Raw genomic sequence first — 22,785 nt, forward strand, 5'->3', positions numbered from 1 at the left:
CCATGGGGCCCTGCAGGCTCACACACTCACAGCTACACGGGAGGTGAATAAAGGCCGGAGAGGAAGCCAGACAGGATTTGCTTCTTTTGCTTGCACCACAATGCAGTGCTGAAAGAGGAGGAATCTACATAAAAACGCCTTCCTGGCAACGCCCAAATGCCCTGCTGCCATGCAGATAAACACTGGCAGCGGCAGCAAGTGCATGCCCACAGCCACCCCTTGTTCCTTCACACCTTGTATCAGCTGTAATCCAGTCCAGTCCAGTGCTGCCTGCTGAGCAGCACTGACCAACACTGCCTGGGCCCAGGCTTTTATCTCTGAGGCCCCATTATGATGTCAGAAAGCTGGCTCTGGAATCCTGAGGGCTCCACTATGACACGTGCAAAGTTCCGTCTGAACTTTATATAAGACGGTGAGGCTCAGTCAGTCACTCAGTGTTGCCTGAGAGGGCAACACTGCAACAGCCGGCCGCCAGGCTGTCTTTTTTTTGCACAGCTAGTTGCCTCCAGGAGGCCACAAGAGGGAGACAAGGGACTGCAAAATGGAAAATAGGCATCCACCAACTTTACAGACAACTTCTCCTTGCTCCTACAACCTCCATCCTTGCACAGTTTGTTATTCTTCTAGGTAACATAGTAACAAATCCAAATTGCTGCTCTCTTTGTAGGCAAGCAAGGCTTTGTTGCAACTGCAATTCTTACTTCTTCTTGAAATGTAGGGACGACAGTACATTCCATCACATCCATCTAGTGTACACAGGTAGGTCCATTGTGGCGGGCAGGCGAGCGGGCGGGCTGCTTTATTGGCTGTTTGCTGTTCCCCTACTCCACTCCACTATTTGACTGTTGTGCTGCATCAATCAATCAATCAATCAATCAATCAATCAATCAATCAATCAATCAATCAATCAATCAATCAATCAATCAGTGGCTGGCTCAGGTGCAGCTCTTTAACTTACCTAAAAGGGAGGGCGGAGAGAAGACAAGGAAGGTGAATGAGGTGTTCCAATGTGAAATGCCGGAAACACAGAAACACAGACGACACACAACAAGAGGTGGCAATCTATTCATTAATTGCATTTAATCAATGAGCTCATTATCACTCATGCATTGTCCAACAGGTGTTGAAATAATGGGATTAAAAGGGGAGATCCCTTCAGAAAGACAGAAACAATAGCAAAGACAAAAAACACTTTTGGAATCTGCTTTTAGTCAACACATAAGGAAAGGGTGCACCGGTCCTGGAAATACTGCAATACCAGGTCAATGCGTGGAGTGGACAGAGCAAGCTCTATTTCCATCTCCCTGTTCTAAAAATCCATTTAATATATGGTCCCCAGATAGGGGACGTATCAGATATTAAACTGATAAGAACAGATACTACACTTGATCTTAGCCAAAAGGCCGAGAAGCGATAACCCGAACGGGCCGCGCGTTGCCCGAGCCTGCCCGATACTGCTGTTCAGCCCTTGCAGCGATTCAGCCTACTTCTAGGCAATTCCATGGGGCCCTGCAGGCTCACACACTCACAGCTACACGGGAGGTGAATAAAGGCCGGAGAGGAAGCCAGACAGGATTTGCTTCTTTTGCTTGCACCACAATGCAGTGCTGAAAGAGGAGGAATCTACATAAAAACGCCTTCCTGGCAACGCCCAAATGCCCTGCTGCCATGCAGATAAACACTGGCAGCGGCAGCAAGTGCATGCCCACAGCCACCCCTTGTTCCTTCACACCTTGTATCAGCTGTAATCCAGTCCAGTCCAGTGCTGCCTGCTGAGCAGCACTGACCAACACTGCCTGGGCCCAGGCTTTTATCTCTGAGGCCCCATTATGATGTCAGAAAGCTGGCTCTGGAATCCTGAGGGCTCCACTATGACACGTGCAAAGTTCCGTCTGAACTTTATATAAGACGGTGAGGCTCAGTCAGTCACTCAGTGTTGCCTGAGAGGGCAACACTGCAACAGCCGGCCGCCAGGCTGTCTTTTTTTTGCACAGCTAGTTGCCTCCAGGAGGCCACAAGAGGGAGACAAGGGACTGCAAAATGGAAAATAGGCATCCACCAACTTTACAGACATCTTCTCCTTGCTCCTACAACCTCCATCCTTGCACAGTTTGTTATTCTTCTAGGTAACATAGTAACAAATCCAAATTGCTGCTCTCTTTGTAGGCAAGCAAGGCTTTGTTGCAACTGCAATTCTTACTTCTTCTTGAAATGTAGGGACGACAGTACATTCCATCACATCCATCTAGTGTACACAGGTAGGTCCATTGTGGCGGGCAGGCGAGCGGGCGGGCTGCTTTATTGGCTGTTTGCTGTTCCCCTACTCCACTCCACTATTTGACTGTTGTGCTGCATCAATCAATCAATCAATCAATCAATCAATCAATCAATCAATCAGTGGCTGGCTCAGGTGCAGCTCTTTAACTTACCTAAAAGGGAGGGCGGAGAGAAGACAAGGAAGGTGAATGAGGTGTTCCAATGTGAAATGCCGGAAACACAGAAACACAGACGACACACAACAAGAGGTGGCAATCTATTCATTAATTGCATTTAATCAATGAGCTCATTATCACTCATGCATTGTCCAACAGGTGTTGAAATAATGGGATTAAAAGGGGAGATCCCTTCAGAAAGACAGAAACAATAGCAAAGACAAAAAACACTTTTGGAATCTGCTTTTAGTCAACACATAAGGAAAGGGTGCACCGGTCCTGGAAATACTGCAATACCAGGTCAATGCGTGGAGTGGACAGAGCAAGCTCTATTTCCATCTCCCTGTTCTAAAAATCCATTTAATATATGGTCCCCAGATAGGGGACGTATCAGATATTAAACTGATAAGAACAGTTACTACACTTGATCTTAGCCAAAAGGCCGAGAAGCGATAACCCGAACGGGCCGCGCGTTGCCCGAGCCTGCCCGATACTGCTGTTCAGCCCTTGCAGCGATTCAGCCTACTTCTAGGCAATTCCATGGGGCCCTGCAGGCTCACACACTCACAGCTACACGGGAGGTGAATAAAGGCCGGAGAGGAAGCCAGACAGGATTTGCTTCTTTTGCTTGCACCACAATGCAGTGCTGAAAGAGGAGGAATCTACATAAAAACGCCTTCCTGGCAACGCCCAAATGCCCTGCTGCCATGCAGATAAACACTGGCAGCGGCAGCAAGTGCATGCCCACAGCCACCCCTTGTTCCTTCACACCTTGTATCAGCTGTAATCCAGTCCAGTCCAGTGCTGCCTGCTGAGCAGCACTGACCAACACTGCCTGGGCCCAGGCTTTTATCTCTGAGGCCCCATTATGATGTCAGAAAGCTGGCTCTGGAATCCTGAGGGCTCCACTATGACACGTGCAAAGTTCCGTCTGAACTTTATATAAGACGGTGAGGCTCAGTCAGTCACTCAGTGTTGCCTGAGAGGGCAACACTGCAACAGCCGGCCGCCAGGCTGTCTTTTTTTTGCACAGCTAGTTGCCTCCAGGAGGCCACAAGAGGGAGACAAGGGACTGCAAAATGGAAAATAGGCATCCACCAACTTTACAGACAACTTCTCCTTGCTCCTACAACCTCCATCCTTGCACAGTTTGTTATTCTTCTAGGTAACATAGTAACAAATCCAAATTGCTGCTCTCTTTGTAGGCAAGCAAGGCTTTGTTGCAACTGCAATTCTTACTTCTTCTTGAAATGTAGGGACGACAGTACATTCCATCACATCCATCTAGTGTACACAGGTAGGTCCATTGTGGCGGGCAGGCGAGCGGGCGGGCTGCTTTATTGGCTGTTTGCTGTTCCCCTACTCCACTCCACTATTTGACTGTTGTGCTGCATCAATCAATCAATCAATCAATCAATCAATCAATCAATCAATCAATCAATCAATCAATCAATCAATCAATCAGTGGCTGGCTCAGGTGCAGCTCTTTAACTTACCTAAAAGGGAGGGCGGAGAGAAGACAAGGAAGGTGAATGAGGTGTTCCAATGTGAAATGCCGGAAACACAGAAACACAGACGACACACAACAAGAGGTGGCAATCTATTCATTAATTGCATTTAATCAATGAGCTCATTATCACTCATGCATTGTCCAACAGGTGTTGAAATAATGGGATTAAAAGGGGAGATCCCTTCAGAAAGACAGAAACAATAGCAAAGACAAAAAACACTTTTGGAATCTGCTTTTAGTCAACACATAAGGAAAGGGTGCACCGGTCCTGGAAATACTGCAATACCAGGTCAATGCGTGGAGTGGACAGAGCAAGCTCTATTTCCATCTCCCTGTTCTAAAAATCCATTTAATATATGGTCCCCAGATAGGGGACGTATCAGATATTAAACTGATAAGAACAGATACTACACTTGATCTTAGCCAAAAGGCCGAGAAGCGATAACCCGAACGGGCCGCGCGTTGCCCGAGCCTGCCCGATACTGCTGTTCAGCCCTTGCAGCGATTCAGCCTACTTCTAGGCAATTCCATGGGGCCCTGCAGGCTCACACACTCACAGCTACACGGGAGGTGAATAAAGGCCGGAGAGGAAGCCAGACAGGATTTGCTTCTTTTGCTTGCACCACAATGCAGTGCTGAAAGAGGAGGAATCTACATAAAAACGCCTTCCTGGCAACGCCCAAATGCCCTGCTGCCATGCAGATAAACACTGGCAGCGGCAGCAAGTGCATGCCCACAGCCACCCCTTGTTCCTTCACACCTTGTATCAGCTGTAATCCAGTCCAGTCCAGTGCTGCCTGCTGAGCAGCACTGACCAACACTGCCTGGGCCCAGGCTTTTATCTCTGAGGCCCCATTATGATGTCAGAAAGCTGGCTCTGGAATCCTGAGGGCTCCACTATGACACGTGCAAAGTTCCGTCTGAACTTTATATAAGACGGTGAGGCTCAGTCAGTCACTCAGTGTTGCCTGAGAGGGCAACACTGCAACAGCCGGCCGCCAGGCTGTCTTTTTTTTGCACAGCTAGTTGCCTCCAGGAGGCCACAAGAGGGAGACAAGGGACTGCAAAATGGAAAATAGGCATCCACCAACTTTACAGACAACTTCTCCTTGCTCCTACAACCTCCATCCTTGCACAGTTTGTTATTCTTCTAGGTAACATAGTAACAAATCCAAATTGCTGCTCTCTTTGTAGGCAAGCAAGGCTTTGTTGCAACTGCAATTCTTACTTCTTCTTGAAATGTAGGGACGACAGTACATTCCATCACATCCATCTAGTGTACACAGGTAGGTCCATTGTGGCGGGCAGGCGAGCGGGCGGGCTGCTTTATTGGCTGTTTGCTGTTCCCCTACTCCACTCCACTATTTGACTGTTGTGCTGCATCAATCAATCAATCAATCAATCAATCAATCAATCAATCAATCAGTGGCTGGCTCAGGTGCAGCTCTTTAACTTACCTAAAAGGGAGGGCGGAGAGAAGACAAGGAAGGTGAATGAGGTGTTCCAATGTGAAATGCCGGAAACACAGAAACACAGACGACACACAACAAGAGGTGGCAATCTATTCATTAATTGCATTTAATCAATGAGCTCATTATCACTCATGCATTGTCCAACAGGTGTTGAAATAATGGGATTAAAAGGGGAGATCCCTTCAGAAAGACAGAAACAATAGCAAAGACAAAAAACACTTTTGGAATCTGCTTTTAGTCAACACATAAGGAAAGGGTGCACCGGTCCTGGAAATACTGCAATACCAGGTCAATGCGTGGAGTGGACAGAGCAAGCTCTATTTCCATCTCCCTGTTCTAAAAATCCATTTAATATATGGTCCCCAGATAGGGGACGTATCAGATATTAAACTGATAAGAACAGATACTACACTTGATCTTAGCCAAAAGGCCGAGAAGCGATAACCCGAACGGGCCGCGCGTTGCCCGAGCCTGCCCGATACTGCTGTTCAGCCCTTGCAGCGATTCAGCCTACTTCTAGGCAATTCCATGGGGCCCTGCAGGCTCACACACTCACAGCTACACGGGAGGTGAATAAAGGCCGGAGAGGAAGCCAGACAGGATTTGCTTCTTTTGCTTGCACCACAATGCAGTGCTGAAAGAGGAGGAATCTACATAAAAACGCCTTCCTGGCAACGCCCAAATGCCCTGCTGCCATGCAGATAAACACTGGCAGCGGCAGCAAGTGCATGCCCACAGCCACCCCTTGTTCCTTCACACCTTGTATCAGCTGTAATCCAGTCCAGTCCAGTGCTGCCTGCTGAGCAGCACTGACCAACACTGCCTGGGCCCAGGCTTTTATCTCTGAGGCCCCATTATGATGTCAGAAAGCTGGCTCTGGAATCCTGAGGGCTCCACTATGACACGTGCAAAGTTCCGTCTGAACTTTATATAAGACGGTGAGGCTCAGTCAGTCACTCAGTGTTGCCTGAGAGGGCAACACTGCAACAGCCGGCCGCCAGGCTGTCTTTTTTTTGCACAGCTAGTTGCCTCCAGGAGGCCACAAGAGGGAGACAAGGGACTGCAAAATGGAAAATAGGCATCCACCAACTTTACAGACAACTTCTCCTTGCTCCTACAACCTCCATCCTTGCACAGTTTGTTATTCTTCTAGGTAACATAGTAACAAATCCAAATTGCTGCTCTCTTTGTAGGCAAGCAAGGCTTTGTTGCAACTGCAATTCTTACTTCTTCTTGAAATGTAGGGACGACAGTACATTCCATCACATCCATCTAGTGTACACAGGTAGGTCCATTGTGGCGGGCAGGCGAGCGGGCGGGCTGCTTTATTGGCTGTTTGCTGTTCCCCTACTCCACTCCACTATTTGACTGTTGTGCTGCATCAATCAATCAATCAATCAATCAATCAATCAATCAATCAATCAGTGGCTGGCTCAGGTGCAGCTCTTTAACTTACCTAAAAGGGAGGGCGGAGAGAAGACAAGGAAGGTGAATGAGGTGTTCCAATGTGAAATGCCGGAAACACAGAAACACAGACGACACACAACAAGAGGTGGCAATCTATTCATTAATTGCATTTAATCAATGAGCTCATTATCACTCATGCATTGTCCAACAGGTGTTGAAATAATGGGATTAAAAGGGGAGATCCCTTCAGAAAGACAGAAACAATAGCAAAGACAAAAAACACTTTTGGAATCTGCTTTTAGTCAACACATAAGGAAAGGGTGCACCGGTCCTGGAAATACTGCAATACCAGGTCAATGCGTGGAGTGGACAGAGCAAGCTCTATTTCCATCTCCCTGTTCTAAAAATCCATTTAATATATGGTCCCCAGATAGGGGACGTATCAGATATTAAACTGATAAGAACAGATACTACACTTGATCTTAGCCAAAAGGCCGAGAAGCGATAACCCGAACGGGCCGCGCGTTGCCCGAGCCTGCCCGATACTGCTGTTCAGCCCTTGCAGCGATTCAGCCTACTTCTAGGCAATTCCATGGGGCCCTGCAGGCTCACACACTCACAGCTACACGGGAGGTGAATAAAGGCCGGAGAGGAAGCCAGACAGGATTTGCTTCTTTTGCTTGCACCACAATGCAGTGCTGAAAGAGGAGGAATCTACATAAAAACGCCTTCCTGGCAACGCCCAAATGCCCTGCTGCCATGCAGATAAACACTGGCAGCGACAGCAAGTGCATGCCCACAGCCACCCCTTGTTCCTTCACACCTTGTATCAGCTGTAATCCAGTCCAGTCCAGTGCTGCCTGCTGAGCAGCACTGACCAACACTGCCTGGGCCCAGGCTTTTATCTCTGAGGCCCCATTATGATGTCAGAAAGCTGGCTCTGGAATCCTGAGGGCTCCACTATGACACGTGCAAAGTTCCGTCTGAACTTTATATAAGACGGTGAGGCTCAGTCAGTCACTCAGTGTTGCCTGAGAGGGCAACACTGCAACAGCCGGCCGCCAGGCTGTCTTTTTTTTGCACAGCTAGTTGCCTCCAGGAGGCCACAAGAGGGAGACAAGGGACTGCAAAATGGAAAATAGGCATCCACCAACTTTACAGACAACTTCTCCTTGCTCCTACAACCTCCATCCTTGCACAGTTTGTTATTCTTCTAGGTAACATAGTAACAAATCCAAATTGCTGCTCTCTTTGTAGGCAAGCAAGGCTTTGTTGCAACTGCAATTCTTACTTCTTCTTGAAATGTAGGGACGACAGTACATTCCATCACATCCATCTAGTGTACACAGGTAGGTCCATTGTGGCGGGCAGGCGAGCGGGCGGGCTGCTTTATTGGCTGTTTGCTGTTCCCCTACTCCACTCCACTATTTGACTGTTGTGCTGCATCAATCAATCAATCAATCAATCAATCAATCAATCAATCAATCAATCAATCAATCAATCAATCAATCAATCAATCAATCAATCAGTGGCTGGCTCAGGTGCAGCTCTTTAACTTACCTAAAAGGGAGGGCGGAGAGAAGACAAGGAAGGTGAATGAGGTGTTCCAATGTGAAATGCCGGAAACACAGAAACACAGACGACACACAACAAGAGGTGGCAATCTATTCATTAATTGCATTTAATCAATGAGCTCATTATCACTCATGCATTGTCCAACAGGTGTTGAAATAATGGGATTAAAAGGGGAGATCCCTTCAGAAAGACAGAAACAATAGCAAAGACAAAAAACACTTTTGGAATCTGCTTTTAGTCAACACATAAGGAAAGGGTGCACCGGTCCTGGAAATACTGCAATACCAGGTCAATGCGTGGAGTGGACAGAGCAAGCTCTATTTCCATCTCCCTGTTCTAAAAATCCATTTAATATATGGTCCCCAGATAGGGGACGTATCAGATATTAAACTGATAAGAACAGATACTACACTTGATCTTAGCCAAAAGGCCGAGAAGCGATAACCCGAACGGGCCGCGCGTTGCCCGAGCCTGCCCGATACTGCTGTTCAGCCCTTGCAGCGATTCAGCCTACTTCTAGGCAATTCCATGGGGCCCTGCAGGCTCACACACTCACAGCTACACGGGAGGTGAATAAAGGCCGGAGAGGAAGCCAGACAGGATTTGCTTCTTTTGCTTGCACCACAATGCAGTGCTGAAAGAGGAGGAATCTACATAAAAACGCCTTCCTGGCAACGCCCAAATGCCCTGCTGCCATGCAGATAAACACTGGCAGCGGCAGCAAGTGCATGCCCACAGCCACCCCTTGTTCCTTCACACCTTGTATCAGCTGTAATCCAGTCCAGTCCAGTGCTGCCTGCTGAGCAGCACTGACCAACACTGCCTGGGCCCAGGCTTTTATCTCTGAGGCCCCATTATGATGTCAGAAAGCTGGCTCTGGAATCCTGAGGGCTCCACTATGACACGTGCAAAGTTCCGTCTGAACTTTATATAAGACGGTGAGGCTCAGTCAGTCACTCAGTGTTGCCTGAGAGGGCAACACTGCAACAGCCGGCCGCCAGGCTGTCTTTTTTTTGCACAGCTAGTTGCCTCCAGGAGGCCACAAGAGGGAGACAAGGGACTGCAAAATGGAAAATAGGCATCCACCAACTTTACAGACAACTTCTCCTTGCTCCTACAACCTCCATCCTTGCACAGTTTGTTATTCTTCTAGGTAACATAGTAACAAATCCAAATTGCTGCTCTCTTTGTAGGCAAGCAAGGCTTTGTTGCAACTGCAATTCTTACTTCTTCTTGAAATGTAGGGACGACAGTACATTCCATCACATCCATCTAGTGTACACAGGTAGGTCCATTGTGGCGGGCAGGCGAGCGGGCGGGCTGCTTTATTGGCTGTTTGCTGTTCCCCTACTCCACTCCACTATTTGACTGTTGTGCTGCATCAATCAATCAATCAATCAATCAATCAATCAATCAATCAATCAATCAATCAATCAATCAATCAATCAGTGGCTGGCTCAGGTGCAGCTCTTTAACTTACCTAAAAGGGAGGGCGGAGAGAAGACAAGGAAGGTGAATGAGGTGTTCCAATGTGAAATGCCGGAAACACAGAAACACAGACGACACACAACAAGAGGTGGCAATCTATTCATTAATTGCATTTAATCAATGAGCTCATTATCACTCATGCATTGTCCAACAGGTGTTGAAATAATGGGATTAAAAGGGGAGATCCCTTCAGAAAGACAGAAACAATAGCAAAGACAAAAAACACTTTTGGAATCTGCTTTTAGTCAACACATAAGGAAAGGGTGCACCGGTCCTGGAAATACTGCAATACCAGGTCAATGCGTGGAGTGGACAGAGCAAGCTCTATTTCCATCTCCCTGTTCTAAAAATCCATTTAATATATGGTCCCCAGATAGGGGACGTATCAGATATTAAACTGATAAGAACAGATACTACACTTGATCTTAGCCAAAAGGCCGAGAAGCGATAACCCGAACGGGCCGCGCGTTGCCCGAGCCTGCCCGATACTGCTGTTCAGCCCTTGCAGCGATTCAGCCTACTTCTAGGCAATTCCATGGGGCCCTGCAGGCTCACACACTCACAGCTACACGGGAGGTGAATAAAGGCCGGAGAGGAAGCCAGACAGGATTTGCTTCTTTTGCTTGCACCACAATGCAGTGCTGAAAGAGGAGGAATCTACATAAAAACGCCTTCCTGGCAACGCCCAAATGCCCTGCTGCCATGCAGATAAACACTGGCAGCGGCAGCAAGTGCATGCCCACAGCCACCCCTTGTTCCTTCACACCTTGTATCAGCTGTAATCCAGTCCAGTCCAGTGCTGCCTGCTGAGCAGCACTGACCAACACTGCCTGGGCCCAGGCTTTTATCACTGAGGCCCCATTATGATGTCAGAAAGCTGGCTCTGGAATCCTGAGGGCTCCACTATGACACGTGCAAAGTTCCGTCTGAACTTTATATAAGACGGTGAGGCTCAGTCAGTCACTCAGTGTTGCCTGAGAGGGCAACACTGCAACAGCCGGCCGCCAGGCTGTCTTTTTTTTGCACAGCTAGTTGCCTCCAGGAGGCCACAAGAGGGAGACAAGGGACTGCAAAATGGAAAATAGGCATCCACCAACTTTACAGACAACTTCTCCTTGCTCCTACAACCTCCATCCTTGCACAGTTTGTTATTCTTCTAGGTAACATAGTAACAAATCCAAATTGCTGCTCTCTTTGTAGGCAAGCAAGGCTTTGTTGCAACTGCAATTCTTACTTCTTCTTGAAATGTAGGGACGACAGTACATTCCATCACATCCATCTAGTGTACACAGGTAGGTCCATTGTGGCGGGCAGGCGAGCGGGCGGGCTGCTTTATTGGCTGTTTGCTGTTCCCCTACTCCACTCCACTATTTGACTGTTGTGCTGCATCAATCAATCAATCAATCAATCAATCAATCAATCAATCAATCAATCAATCAATCAATCAGTGGCTGGCTCAGGTGCAGCTCTTTAACTTACCTAAAAGGGAGGGCGGAGAGAAGACAAGGAAGGTGAATGAGGTGTTCCAATGTGAAGTGCCGGAAACACAGAAACACAGACGACACACAACAAGAGGTGGCAATCTATTCATTAATTGCATTTAATCAATGAGCTCATTATCACTCATGCATTGTCCAACAGGTGTTGAAATAATGGGATTAAAAGGGGAGATCCCTTCAGAAAGACAGAAACAATAGCAAAGACAAAAAACACTTTTGGAATCTGCTTTTAGTCAACACATAAGGAAAGGGTGCACCGGTCCTGGAAATACTGCAATACCAGGTCAATGCGTGGAGTGGACAGAGCAAGCTCTATTTCCATCTCCCTGTTCTAAAAATCCATTTAATATATGGTCCCCAGATAGGGGACGTATCAGATATTAAACTGATAAGAACAGATACTACACTTGATCTTAGCCAAAAGGCCGAGAAGCGATAACCCGAACGGGCCGCGCGTTGCCCGAGCCTGCCCGATACTGCTGTTCAGCCCTTGCAGCGATTCAGCCTACTTCTAGGCAATTCCATGGGGCCCTGCAGGCTCACACACTCACAGCTACACGGGAGGTGAATAAAGGCCGGAGAGGAAGCCAGACAGGATTTGCTTCTTTTGCTTGCACCACAATGCAGTGCTGAAAGAGGAGGAATCTACATAAAAACGCCTTCCTGGCAACGCCCAAATGCCCTGCTGCCATGCAGATAAACACTGGCAGCGGCAGCAAGTGCATGCCCACAGCCACCCCTTGTTCCTTCACACCTTGTATCAGCTGTAATCCAGTCCAGTCCAGTGCTGCCTGCTGAGCAGCACTGACCAACACTGCCTGGGCCCAGGCTTTTATCTCTGAGGCCCCATTATGATGTCAGAAAGCTGGCTCTGGAATCCTGAGGGCTCCACTATGACACGTGCAAAGTTCCGTCTGAACTTTATATAAGACGGTGAGGCTCAGTCAGTCCCTCAGTGTTGCCTGAGAGGGCAACACTGCAACAGCCGGCCGCCAGGCTGTCTTTTTTTTGCACAGCTAGTTGCCTCCAGGAGGCCACAAGAGGGAGACAAGGGACTGCAAAATGGAAAATAGGCATCCACCAACTTTACAGACAACTTCTCCTTGCTCCTACAACCTCCATCCTTGCACAGTTTGTTATTCTTCTAGGTAACATAGTAACAAATCCAAATTGCTGCTCTCTTTGTAGGCAAGCAAGGCTTTGTTGCAACTGCAATTCTTACTTCTTCTTGAAATGTAGGGACGACAGTACATTCCATCACATCCATCTAGTGTACACAGGTAGGTCCATTGTGGCGGGCAGGCGAGCGGGCGGGCTGCTTTATTGGCTGTTTGCTGTTCCCCTACTCCACTCCACTATTTGACTGTTGTGCTGCATCAATCAATCAATCAATCAATCAATCAATCAATCAATCAGTGGCTGGCTCAGGTGCAGCTCTTTAACTTACCTAAAAGGGAGGGCGGAGAGAAGACAAGGAAGGTGAATGAGGTGTTCCAATGTGAAATGCCGGAAACACAGAAACACAGACGACACACAACAAGAGGTGGCAATCTATTCATTAATTGCATTTAATCAATGAGCTCATTATCACTCATGCATTGTCCAACAGGTGTTGAAATAATGGGATTAAAAGGGGAGATCCCTTCAGAAAGACAGAAACAATAGCAAAGACAAAAAACACTTTTGGAATCTGCTTTTAGTCAACACATAAGGAAAGGGTGCACCGGTCCTGGAAATACTGCAATACCAGGTCAATGCGTGGAGTGGACAGAGCAAGCTCTATTTCCATCTCCCTGTTCTAAAAATCCATTTAATATATGGTCCCCAGATAGGGGACGTATCAGATATTAAACTGATAAGAACAGATACTACACTTGATCTTAGCCAAAAGGCCGAGAAGCGATAACCCGAACGGGCCGCGCGTTGCCCGAGCCTGCCCGATACTGCTGTTCAGCCCTTGCAGCGATTCAGCCTACTTCTAGGCAATTCCATGGGGCCCTGCAGGCTCACACACTCACAGCTACACGGGAGGTGAATAAAGGCCGGAGAGGAAGCCAGACAGGATTTGCTTCTTTTGCTTGCACCACAATGCAGTGCTGAAAGAGGAGGAATCTACATAAAAACGCCTTCCTGGCAACGCCCAAATGCCCTGCTGCCATGCAGATAAACACTGGCAGCGGCAGCAAGTGCATGCCCACAGCCACCCCTTGTTCCTTCACACCTTGTATCAGCTGTAATCCAGTCCAGTCCAGTGCTGCCTGCTGAGCAGCACTGACCAACACTGCCTGGGCCCAGGCTTTTATCTCTGAGGCCCCATTATGATGTCAGAAAGCTGGCTCTGGAATCCTGAGGGCTCCACTATGACACGTGCAAAGTTCCGTCTGAACTTTATATAAGACGGTGAGGCTCAGTCAGTCCCTCAGTGTTGCCTGAGAGGGCAACACTGCAACAGCCGGCCGCCAGGCTGTCTTTTTTTTGCACAGCTAGTTGCCTCCAGGAGGCCACAAGAGGGAGACAAGGGACTGCAAAATGGAAAATAGGCATCCACCAACTTTACAGACAACTTCTCCTTGCTCCTACAACCTCCATCCTTGCACAGTTTGTTATTCTTCTAGGTAACATAGTAACAAATCCAAATTGCTGCTCTCTTTGTAGGCAAGCAAGGCTTTGTTGCAACTGCAATTCTTACTTCTTCTTGAAATGTAGGGACGACAGTACATTCCATCACATCCATCTAGTGTACACAGGTAGGTCCATTGTGGCGGGCAGGCGAGCGGGCGGGCTGCTTTATTGGCTGTTTGCTGTTCCCCTACTCCACTCCACTATTTGACTGTTGTGCTGCATCAATCAATCAATCAATCAATCAATCAATCAATCAATCAATCAGTGGCTGGCTCAGGTGCAGCTCTTTAACTTACCTAAAAGGGAGGGCGGAGAGAAGACAAGGAAGGTGAATGAGGTGTTCCAATGTGAAATGCCGGAAACACAGAAACACAGACGACACACAACAAGAGGTGGCAATCTATTCATTAATTGCATTTAATCAATGAGCTCATTATCACTCATGCATTGTCCAACAGGTGTTGAAATAATGGGATTAAAAGGGGAGATCCCTTCAGAAAGACAGAAACAATAGCAAAGACAAAAAACACTTTTGGAATCTGCTTTTAGTCAACACATAAGGAAAGGGTGCACCGGTCCTGGAAATACTGCAATACCAGGTCAATGCGTGGAGTGGACAGAGCAAGCTCTATTTCCATCTCCCTGTTCTAAAAATCCATTTAATATATGGTCCCCAGATAGGGGACGTATCAGATATTAAACTGATAAGAACAGATACTACACTTGATCTTAGCCAAAAGGCCGAGAAGCGATAACCCGAACGGGCCGCGCGTTGCCCGAGCCTGCCCGATACTGCTGTTCAGCCCTTGCAGCGATTCAGCCTACTTCTAGGCAATTCCATGGGGCCCTGCAGGCTCACACACTCACAGCTACACGGGAGGTGAATAAAGGCCGGAGAGGAAGCCAGACAGGATTTGCTTCTTTTGCTTGCACCACAATGCAGTGCTGAAAGAGGAGGAATCTACATAAAAATGCCTTCCTGGCAACGCCCAAATGCCCTGCTGCCATGCAGATAAACACTGGCAGCGGCAGCAAGTGCATGCCCACAGCCACCCCTTGTTCCTTCACACCTTGTATCAGCTGTAATCCAGTCCAGTCCAGTGCTGCCTGCTGAGCAGCACTGACCAACACTGCCTGGGCCCAGGCTTTTATCTCTGAGGCCCCATTATGATGTCAGAAAGCTGGCTCTGGAATCCTGAGGGCTCCACTATGACACGTGCAAAGTTCCGTCTGAACTTTATATAAGACGGTGAGGCTCAGTCAGTCACTCAGTGTTGCCTGAGAGGGCAACACTGCAACAGCCGGCCGCCAGGCTGTCTTTTTTTTGCACAGCTAGTTGCCTCCAGGAGGCCACAAGAGGGAGACAAGGGACTGCAAAATGGAAAATAGGCATCCACCAACTTTACAGACAACTTCTCCTTGCTCCTACAACCTCCATCCTTGCACAGTTTGTTATTCTTCTAGGTAACATAGTAACAAATCCAAATTGCTGCTCTCTTTGTAGGCAAGCAAGGCTTTGTTGCAACTGCAATTCTTACTTCTTCTTGAAATGTAGGGACGACAGTACATTCCATCACATCCATCTAGTGTACACAGGTAGGTCCATTGTGGCGGGCAGGCGAGCGGGCGGGCTGCTTTATTGGCTGTTTGCTGTTCCCCTACTCCACTCCACTATTTGACTGTTGTGCTGCATCAATCAATCAATCAATCAATCAATCAATCAATCAATCAATCAATCAATCAATCAATCAATCAATCAGTGGCTGGCTCAGGTGCAGCTCTTTAACTTACCTAAAAGGGAGGGCGGAGAGAAGACAAGGAAGGTGAATGAGGTGTTCCAATGTGAAATGCCGGAAACACAGAAACACAGACGACACACAACAAGAGGTGGCAATCTATTCATTAATTGCATTTAATCAATGAGCTCATTATCACTCATGCATTGTCCAACAGGTGTTGAAATAATGGGATTAAAAGGGGAGATCCCTTCAGAAAGACAGAAACAATAGCAAAGACAAAAAACACTTTTGGAATCTGCTTTTAGTCAACACATAAGGAAAGGGTGCACCGGTCCTGGAAATACTGCAATACCAGGTCAATGCGTGGAGTGGACAGAGCAAGCTCTATTTCCATCTCCCTGTTCTAAAAATCCATTTAATATATGGTCCCCAGATAGGGGACGTATCAGATATTAAACTGATAAGAACAGATACTACACTTGATCTTAGCCAAAAGGCCGAGAAGCGATAACCCGAACGGGCCGCGCGTTGCCCGAGCCTGCCCGATACTGCTGTTCAGCCCTTGCAGCGATTCAGCCTACTTCTAGGCAATTCCATGGGGCCCTGCAGGCTCACACACTCACAGCTACACGGGAGGTGAATAAAGGCCGGAGAGGAAGCCAGACAGGATTTGCTTCTTTTGCTTGCACCACAATGCAGTGCTGAAAGAGGAGGAATCTACATAAAAACGCCTTCCTGGCAACGCCCAAATGCCCTGCTGCCATGCAGATAAACACTGGCAGCGGCAGCAAGTGCATGCCCACAGCCACCCCTTGTTCCTTCACACCTTGTATCAGCTGTAATCCAGTCCAGTCCAGTGCTGCCTGCTGAGCAGCACTGACCAACACTGCCTGGGCCCAGGCTTTTATCTCTGAGGCCCCATTATGATGTCAGAAAGCTGGCTCTGGAATCCTGAGGGCTCCACTATGACACGTGCAAAGTTCCGTCTGAACTTTATATAAGACGGTGAGGCTCAGTCAGTCACTCAGTGTTGCCTGAGAGGGCAACACTGCAACAGCCGGCCGCCAGGCTGTCTTTTTTTTTGCACAGCTAGTTGCCTCCAGGAGGCCACAAGAGGGAGACAAGGGACTGCAAAATGGAAAATAGGCATCCACCAACTTTACAGACAACTTCTCCTTGCTCCTACAACCTCCATCCTTGCACAGTTTGTTATTCTTCTAGGTAACATAGTAACAAATCCAAATTGCTGCTCTCTTTGTAGGCAAGCAAGGCTTTGTTGCAACTGCAATTCTTACTTCTTCTTGAAATGTAGGGACGACAGTACATTCCATCACATCCATCTAGTGTACACAGGTAGGTCCATTGTGGCGGGCAGGCGAGCGGGCGGGCTGCTTTATTGGCTGTTTGCTGTTCCCCTACTCCACTCCACTATTTGACTGTTGTGCTGCATCAATCAATCAATCAATCAATCAATCAATCAATCAATCAATCAATCAATCAATCAGTGGCTGGCTCAGGTGCAGCTCTTTAACTTACCTAAAAGGGAGGGCGGAGAGAAGACAAGGAAGGTGAATGAGGTGTTCCAATGTGAAATGCCGGAAACACAGAAACACAGACGACACACAACAAGAGGTGGCAATCTATTCATTAATTGCATTTAATCAATGAGCTCATTATCACTCATGCATTGTCCAACAGGTGTTGAAATAATGGGATTAAAAGGGGAGATCCCTTCAGAAAGACAGAAACAATAGCAAAGACAAAAAACACTTTTGGAATCTGCTTTTAGTCAACACATAAGGAAAGGGTGCACCGGTCCTGGAAATACTGCAATACCAGGTCAATGCGTGGAGTGGACAGAGCAAGCTCTATTTCCATCTCCCTGTTCTAAAAATCCATTTAATATATGGTCCCCAGATAGGGGACGTATCAGATATTAAACTGATAAGAACAGATACTACACTTGATCTTAGCCAAAAGGCCGAGAAGCGATAACCCGAACGGGCCGCGCGTTGCCCGAGCCTGCCCGATACTGCTGTTCAGCCCTTGCAGCGATTCAGCCTACTTCTAGGCAATTCCATGGGGCCCTGCAGGCTCACACACTCACAGCTACACGGGAGGTGAATAAAGGCCGGAGAGGAAGCCAGACAGGATTTGCTTCTTTTGCTTGCACCACAATGCAGTGCTGAAAGAGGAGGAATCTACATAAAAACGCCTTCCTGGCAACGCCCAAATGCCCTGCTGCCATGCAGATAAACACTGGCAGCGGCAGCAAGTGCATGCCCACAGCCACCCCTTGTTCCTTCACACCTTGTATCAGCTGTAATCCAGTCCAGTCCAGTGCTGCCTGCTGAGCAGCACTGACCAACACTGCCTGGGCCCAGGCTTTTATCTCTGAGGCCCCATTATGATGTCAGAAAGCTGGCTCTGGAATCCTGAGGGCTCCACTATGACACGTGCAAAGTTCCGTCTGAACTTTATATAAGACGGTGAGGCTCGGTCAGTCACTCAGTGTTGCCTGAGAGGGCAACACTGCAACAGCCGGCCGCCAGGCTGTCTTTTTTTTGCACAGCTAGTTGCCTCCAGGAGGCCACAAGAGGGAGACAAGGGACTGCAAAATGGAAAATAGGCATCCACCAACTTTACAGACAACTTCTCCTTGCTCCTACAACCTCCATCCTTGCACAGTTTGTTATTCTTCTAGGTAACATAGTAACAAATCCAAATTGCTGCTCTCTTTGTAGGCAAGCAAGGCTTTGTTGCAACTGCAATTCTTACTTCTTCTTGAAATGTAGGGACGACAGTACATTCCATCACATCCATCTAGTGTACACAGGTAGGTCCATTGTGGCGGGCAGGCGAGCGGGCGGGCTGCTTTATTGGCTGTTTGCTGTTCCCCTACTCCACTCCACTATTTGACTGTTGTGCTGCATCAATCAATCAATCAATCAATCAATCAATCAATCAATCAATCAATCAATCAATCAATCAATCAATCAGTGGCTGGCTCAGGTGCAGCTCTTTAACTTACCTAAAAGGGAGGGCGGAGAGAAGACAAGGAAGGTGAATGAGGTGTTCCAATGTGAAATGCCGGAAACACAGAAACACAGACGACACACAACAAGAGGTGGCAATCTATTCATTAATTGCATTTAATCAATGAGCTCATTATCACTCATGCATTGTCCAACAGGTGTTGAAATAATGGGATTAAAAGGGGAGATCCCTTCAGAAAGACAGAAACAATAGCAAAGACAAAAAACACTTTTGGAATCTGCTTTTAGTCAACACATAAGGAAAGGGTGCACCGGTCCTGGAAATACTGCAATACCAGGTCAATGCGTGGAGTGGACAGAGCAAGCTCTATTTCCATCTCCCTGTTCTAAAAATCCATTTAATATATGGTCCCCAGATAGGGGACGTATCAGATATTAAACTGATAAGAACAGATACTACACTTGATCTTAGCCAAAAGGCCGAGAAGCGATAACCCGAACGGGCCGCGCGTTGCCCGAGCCTGCCCGATACTGCTGTTCAGCCCTTGCAGCGATTCAGCCTACTTCTAGGCAATTCCATGGGGCCCTGCAGGCTCACACACTCACAGCTACACGGGAGGTGAATAAAGGCCGGAGAGGAAGCCAGACAGGATTTGCTTCTTTTGCTTGCACCACAATGCAGTGCTGAAAGAGGAGGAATCTACATAAAAACGCCTTCCTGGCAACGCCCAAATGCCCTGCTGCCATGCAGATAAACACTGGCAGCGGCAGCAAGTGCATGCCCACAGCCACCCCTTGTTCCTTCACACCTTGTATCAGCTGTAATCCAGTCCAGTCCAGTGCTGCCTGCTGAGCAGCACTGACCAACACTGCCTGGGCCCAGGCTTTTATCTCTGAGGCCCCATTATGATGTCAGAAAGCTGGCTCTGGAATCCTGAGGGCTCCACTATGACACGTGCAAAGTTCCGTCTGAACTTTATATAAGACGGTGAGGCTCAGTCAGTCACTCAGTGTTGCCTGAGAGGGCAACACTGCAACAGCCGGCCGCCAGGCTGTCTTTTTTTTGCACAGCTAGTTGCCTCCAGGAGGCCACAAGAGGGAGACAAGGGACTGCAAAATGGAAAATAGGCATCCACCAACTTTACAGACAACTTCTCCTTGCTCCTACAACCTCCATCCTTGCACAGTTTGTTATTCTTCTAGGTAACATAGTAACAAATCCAAATTGCTGCTCTCTTTGTAGGCAAGCAAGGCTTTGTTGCAACTGCAATTCTTACTTCTTCTTGAAATGTAGGGACGACAGTACATTCCATCACATCCATCTAGTGTACACAGGTAGGTCCATTGTGGCGGGCAGGCGAGCGGGCGGGCTGCTTTATTGGCTGTTTGCTGTTCCCCTACTCCACTCCACTATTTGACTGTTGTGCTGCATCAATCAATCAATCAATCAATCAATCAATCAATCAATCAATCAATCAATCAATCAATCAGTGGCTGGCTCAGGTGCAGCTCTTTAACTTACCTAAAAGGGAGGGCGGAGAGAAGACAAGGAAGGTGAATGAGGTGTTCCAATGTGAAATGCCGGAAACACAGAAACACAGACGACACACAACAAGAGGTGGCAATCTATTCATTAATTGCATTTAATCAATGAGCTCATTATCACTCATGCATTGTCCAACAGGTGTTGAAATAATGGGATTAAAAGGGGAGATCCCTTCAGAAAGACAGAAACAATAGCAAAGACAAAAAACACTTTTGGAATCTGCTTTTAGTCAACACATAAGGAAAGGGTGCACCGGTCCTGGAAATACTGCAATACCAGGTCAATGCGTGGAGTGGACAGAGCAAGCTCTATTTCCATCTCCCTGTTCTAAAAATCCATTTAATATATGGTCCCCAGATAGGGGACGTATCAGATATTAAACTGATAAGAACAGATACTACACTTGATCTTAGCCAAAAGGCCGAGAAGCGATAACCCGAACGGGCCGCGCGTTGCCCGAGCCTGCCCGATACTGCTGTTCAGCCCTTGCAGCGATTCAGCCTACTTCTAGGCAATTCCATGGGGCCCTGCAGGCTCACACACTCACAGCTACACGGGAGGTGAATAAAGGCCGGAGAGGAAGCCAGACAGGATTTGCTTCTTTTGCTTGCACCACAATGCAGTGCTGAAAGAGGAGGAATCTACATAAAAACGCCTTCCTGGCAACGCCCAAATGCCCTGCTGCCATGCAGATAAACACTGGCAGCGGCAGCAAGTGCATGCCCACAGCCACCCCTTGTTCCTTCACACCTTGTATCAGCTGTAATCCAGTCCAGTCCAGTGCTGCCTGCTGAGCAGCACTGACCAACACTGCCTGGGCCCAGGCTTTTATCTCTGAGGCCCCATTATGATGTCAGAAAGCTGGCTCTGGAATCCTGAGGGCTCCACTATGACACGTGCAAAGTTCCGTCTGAACTTTATATAAGACGGTGAGGCTCAGTCAGTCACTCAGTGTTGCCTGAGAGGGCAACACTGCAACAGCCGGCCGCCAGGCTGTCTTTTTTTTGCACAGCTAGTTGCCTCCAGGAGGCCACAAGAGGGAGACAAGGGACTGCAAAATGGAAAATAGGCATCCACCAACTTTACAGACAACTTCTCCTTGCTCCTACAACCTCCATCCTTGCACAGTTTGTTATTCTTCTAGGTAACATAGTAACAAATCCAAATTGCTGCTCTCTTTGTAGGCAAGCAAGGCTTTGTTGCAACTGCAATTCTTACTTCTTCTTGAAATGTAGGGACGACAGTACATTCCATCACATCCATCTAGTGTACACAGGTAGGTCCATTGTGGCGGGCAGGCGAGCGGGCGGGCTGCTTTATTGGCTGTTTGCTGTTCCCCTACTCCACTCCACTATTTGACTGTTGTGCTGCATCAATCAATCAATCAATCAATCAATCAATCAATCAATCAATCAATCAATCAATCAGTGGCTGGCTCAGGTGCAGCTCTTTAACTTACCTAAAAGGGAGGGCGGAGAGAAGACAAGGAAGGTGAATGAGGTGTTCCAATGTGAAATGCCGGAAACACAGAAACACAGACGACACACAACAAGAGGTGGCAATCTATTCATTAATTGCATTTAATCAATGAGCTCATTATCACTCATGCATTGTCCAACAGGTGTTGAAATAATGGGATTAAAAGGGGAGATCCCTTCAGAAAGACAGAAACAATAGCAAAGACAAAAAACACTTTTGGAATCTGCTTTTAGTCAACACATAAGGAAAGGGTGCACCGGTCCTGGAAATACTGCAATACCAGGTCAATGCGTGGAGTGGACAGAGCAAGCTCTATTTCCATCTCCCTGTTCTAAAAATCCATTTAATATATGGTCCCCAGATAGGGGACGTATCAGATATTAAACTGATAAGAACAGATACTACACTTGATCTTAGCCAAAAGGCCGAGAAGCGATAACCCGAACGGGCCGCACGTTGCCCGAGCCTGCCCGATACTGCTGATCAGCCCTTGCAGCGATTCAGCCTACTTCTAGGCAATTCCATGGGGCCCTGCAGGCTCACACACTCACAGCTACACGGGAGGTGAATAAAGGCCGGAGAGGAAGCCAGACAGGATTTGCTTCTTTTGCTTGCACCACAATGCAGTGCTGAAAGAGGAGGAATCTACATAAAAACGCCTTCCTGGCAACGCCCAAATGCCCTGCTGCCATGCAGATAAACACTGGCAGCGGCAGCAAGTGCATGCCCACAGCCACCCCTTGTTCCTTCACACCTTGTATCAGCTGTAATCCAGTCCAGTCCAGTGCTGCCTGCTGAGCAGCACTGACCAACACTGCCTGGGCCCAGGCTTTTATCTCTGAGGCCCCATTATGATGTCAGAAAGCTGGCTCTGGAATCCTGAGGGCTCCACTATGACACGTGCAAAGTTCCGTCTGAACTTTATATAAGACGGTGAGGCTCAGTCAGTCACTCAGTGTTGCCTGAGAGGGCAACACTGCAACAGCCGGCCGCCAGGCTGTCTTTTTTTTGCACAGCTAG

The 22,785-nt window shown here is 47.8% G+C and overlaps 15 non-coding genes across 15 annotated transcripts; all 15 read right to left on the reverse strand.

The window, feature by feature from the left end:
* Positions 1 to 1,224: 1,224 nt before the first annotated feature.
* LOC142730195 (U2 spliceosomal RNA) lies at positions 1,225 to 1,415 on the reverse strand. The gene has a single exon (XR_012878848.1). It is a non-coding gene; the product is annotated as a U2 spliceosomal RNA (small nuclear RNA).
* A 1,280-nt stretch (positions 1,416 to 2,695) lies between these two features.
* Positions 2,696 to 2,886, reverse strand: LOC142730231 (U2 spliceosomal RNA). Its single transcript, XR_012878879.1, has one exon. It is a non-coding gene; the product is annotated as a U2 spliceosomal RNA (small nuclear RNA).
* Positions 2,887 to 4,194: 1,308 nt separating this feature from the next.
* Positions 4,195 to 4,385, reverse strand: LOC142730198 (U2 spliceosomal RNA). Its single transcript, XR_012878850.1, has one exon. It is a non-coding gene; the product is annotated as a U2 spliceosomal RNA (small nuclear RNA).
* Positions 4,386 to 5,665: 1,280 nt separating this feature from the next.
* LOC142730199 (U2 spliceosomal RNA) lies at positions 5,666 to 5,856 on the reverse strand. The gene has a single exon (XR_012878851.1). It is a non-coding gene; the product is annotated as a U2 spliceosomal RNA (small nuclear RNA).
* A 1,280-nt stretch (positions 5,857 to 7,136) lies between these two features.
* LOC142730200 (U2 spliceosomal RNA) lies at positions 7,137 to 7,327 on the reverse strand. Its single transcript, XR_012878852.1, has one exon. It is a non-coding gene; the product is annotated as a U2 spliceosomal RNA (small nuclear RNA).
* Positions 7,328 to 8,647: 1,320 nt separating this feature from the next.
* LOC142730201 (U2 spliceosomal RNA) lies at positions 8,648 to 8,838 on the reverse strand. Its single transcript, XR_012878853.1, has one exon. It is a non-coding gene; the product is annotated as a U2 spliceosomal RNA (small nuclear RNA).
* A 1,304-nt stretch (positions 8,839 to 10,142) lies between these two features.
* Positions 10,143 to 10,333, reverse strand: LOC142730202 (U2 spliceosomal RNA). Its single transcript, XR_012878854.1, has one exon. It is a non-coding gene; the product is annotated as a U2 spliceosomal RNA (small nuclear RNA).
* A 1,296-nt stretch (positions 10,334 to 11,629) lies between these two features.
* Positions 11,630 to 11,820, reverse strand: LOC142730203 (U2 spliceosomal RNA). The gene has a single exon (XR_012878855.1). It is a non-coding gene; the product is annotated as a U2 spliceosomal RNA (small nuclear RNA).
* A 1,276-nt stretch (positions 11,821 to 13,096) lies between these two features.
* LOC142730204 (U2 spliceosomal RNA) lies at positions 13,097 to 13,287 on the reverse strand. The gene has a single exon (XR_012878856.1). It is a non-coding gene; the product is annotated as a U2 spliceosomal RNA (small nuclear RNA).
* A 1,280-nt stretch (positions 13,288 to 14,567) lies between these two features.
* Positions 14,568 to 14,758, reverse strand: LOC142730205 (U2 spliceosomal RNA). The gene has a single exon (XR_012878857.1). It is a non-coding gene; the product is annotated as a U2 spliceosomal RNA (small nuclear RNA).
* A 1,304-nt stretch (positions 14,759 to 16,062) lies between these two features.
* On the reverse strand, positions 16,063 to 16,253 carry LOC142730206 (U2 spliceosomal RNA). The gene has a single exon (XR_012878858.1). It is a non-coding gene; the product is annotated as a U2 spliceosomal RNA (small nuclear RNA).
* Positions 16,254 to 17,546: 1,293 nt separating this feature from the next.
* Positions 17,547 to 17,737, reverse strand: LOC142730208 (U2 spliceosomal RNA). Its single transcript, XR_012878859.1, has one exon. It is a non-coding gene; the product is annotated as a U2 spliceosomal RNA (small nuclear RNA).
* A 1,304-nt stretch (positions 17,738 to 19,041) lies between these two features.
* On the reverse strand, positions 19,042 to 19,232 carry LOC142730210 (U2 spliceosomal RNA). Its single transcript, XR_012878861.1, has one exon. It is a non-coding gene; the product is annotated as a U2 spliceosomal RNA (small nuclear RNA).
* Positions 19,233 to 20,528: 1,296 nt separating this feature from the next.
* On the reverse strand, positions 20,529 to 20,719 carry LOC142730211 (U2 spliceosomal RNA). Its single transcript, XR_012878862.1, has one exon. It is a non-coding gene; the product is annotated as a U2 spliceosomal RNA (small nuclear RNA).
* Positions 20,720 to 22,011: 1,292 nt separating this feature from the next.
* Positions 22,012 to 22,202, reverse strand: LOC142730212 (U2 spliceosomal RNA). Its single transcript, XR_012878863.1, has one exon. It is a non-coding gene; the product is annotated as a U2 spliceosomal RNA (small nuclear RNA).
* Between the last annotated feature and the right edge of the window lie 583 nt (positions 22,203 to 22,785).

This window comes from Rhinoderma darwinii, unplaced genomic scaffold (assembly GCF_050947455.1).
Source record: "Rhinoderma darwinii isolate aRhiDar2 unplaced genomic scaffold, aRhiDar2.hap1 Scaffold_742, whole genome shotgun sequence".
Classification (NCBI taxonomy): domain Eukaryota; kingdom Metazoa; phylum Chordata; class Amphibia; order Anura; family Rhinodermatidae; genus Rhinoderma; species Rhinoderma darwinii.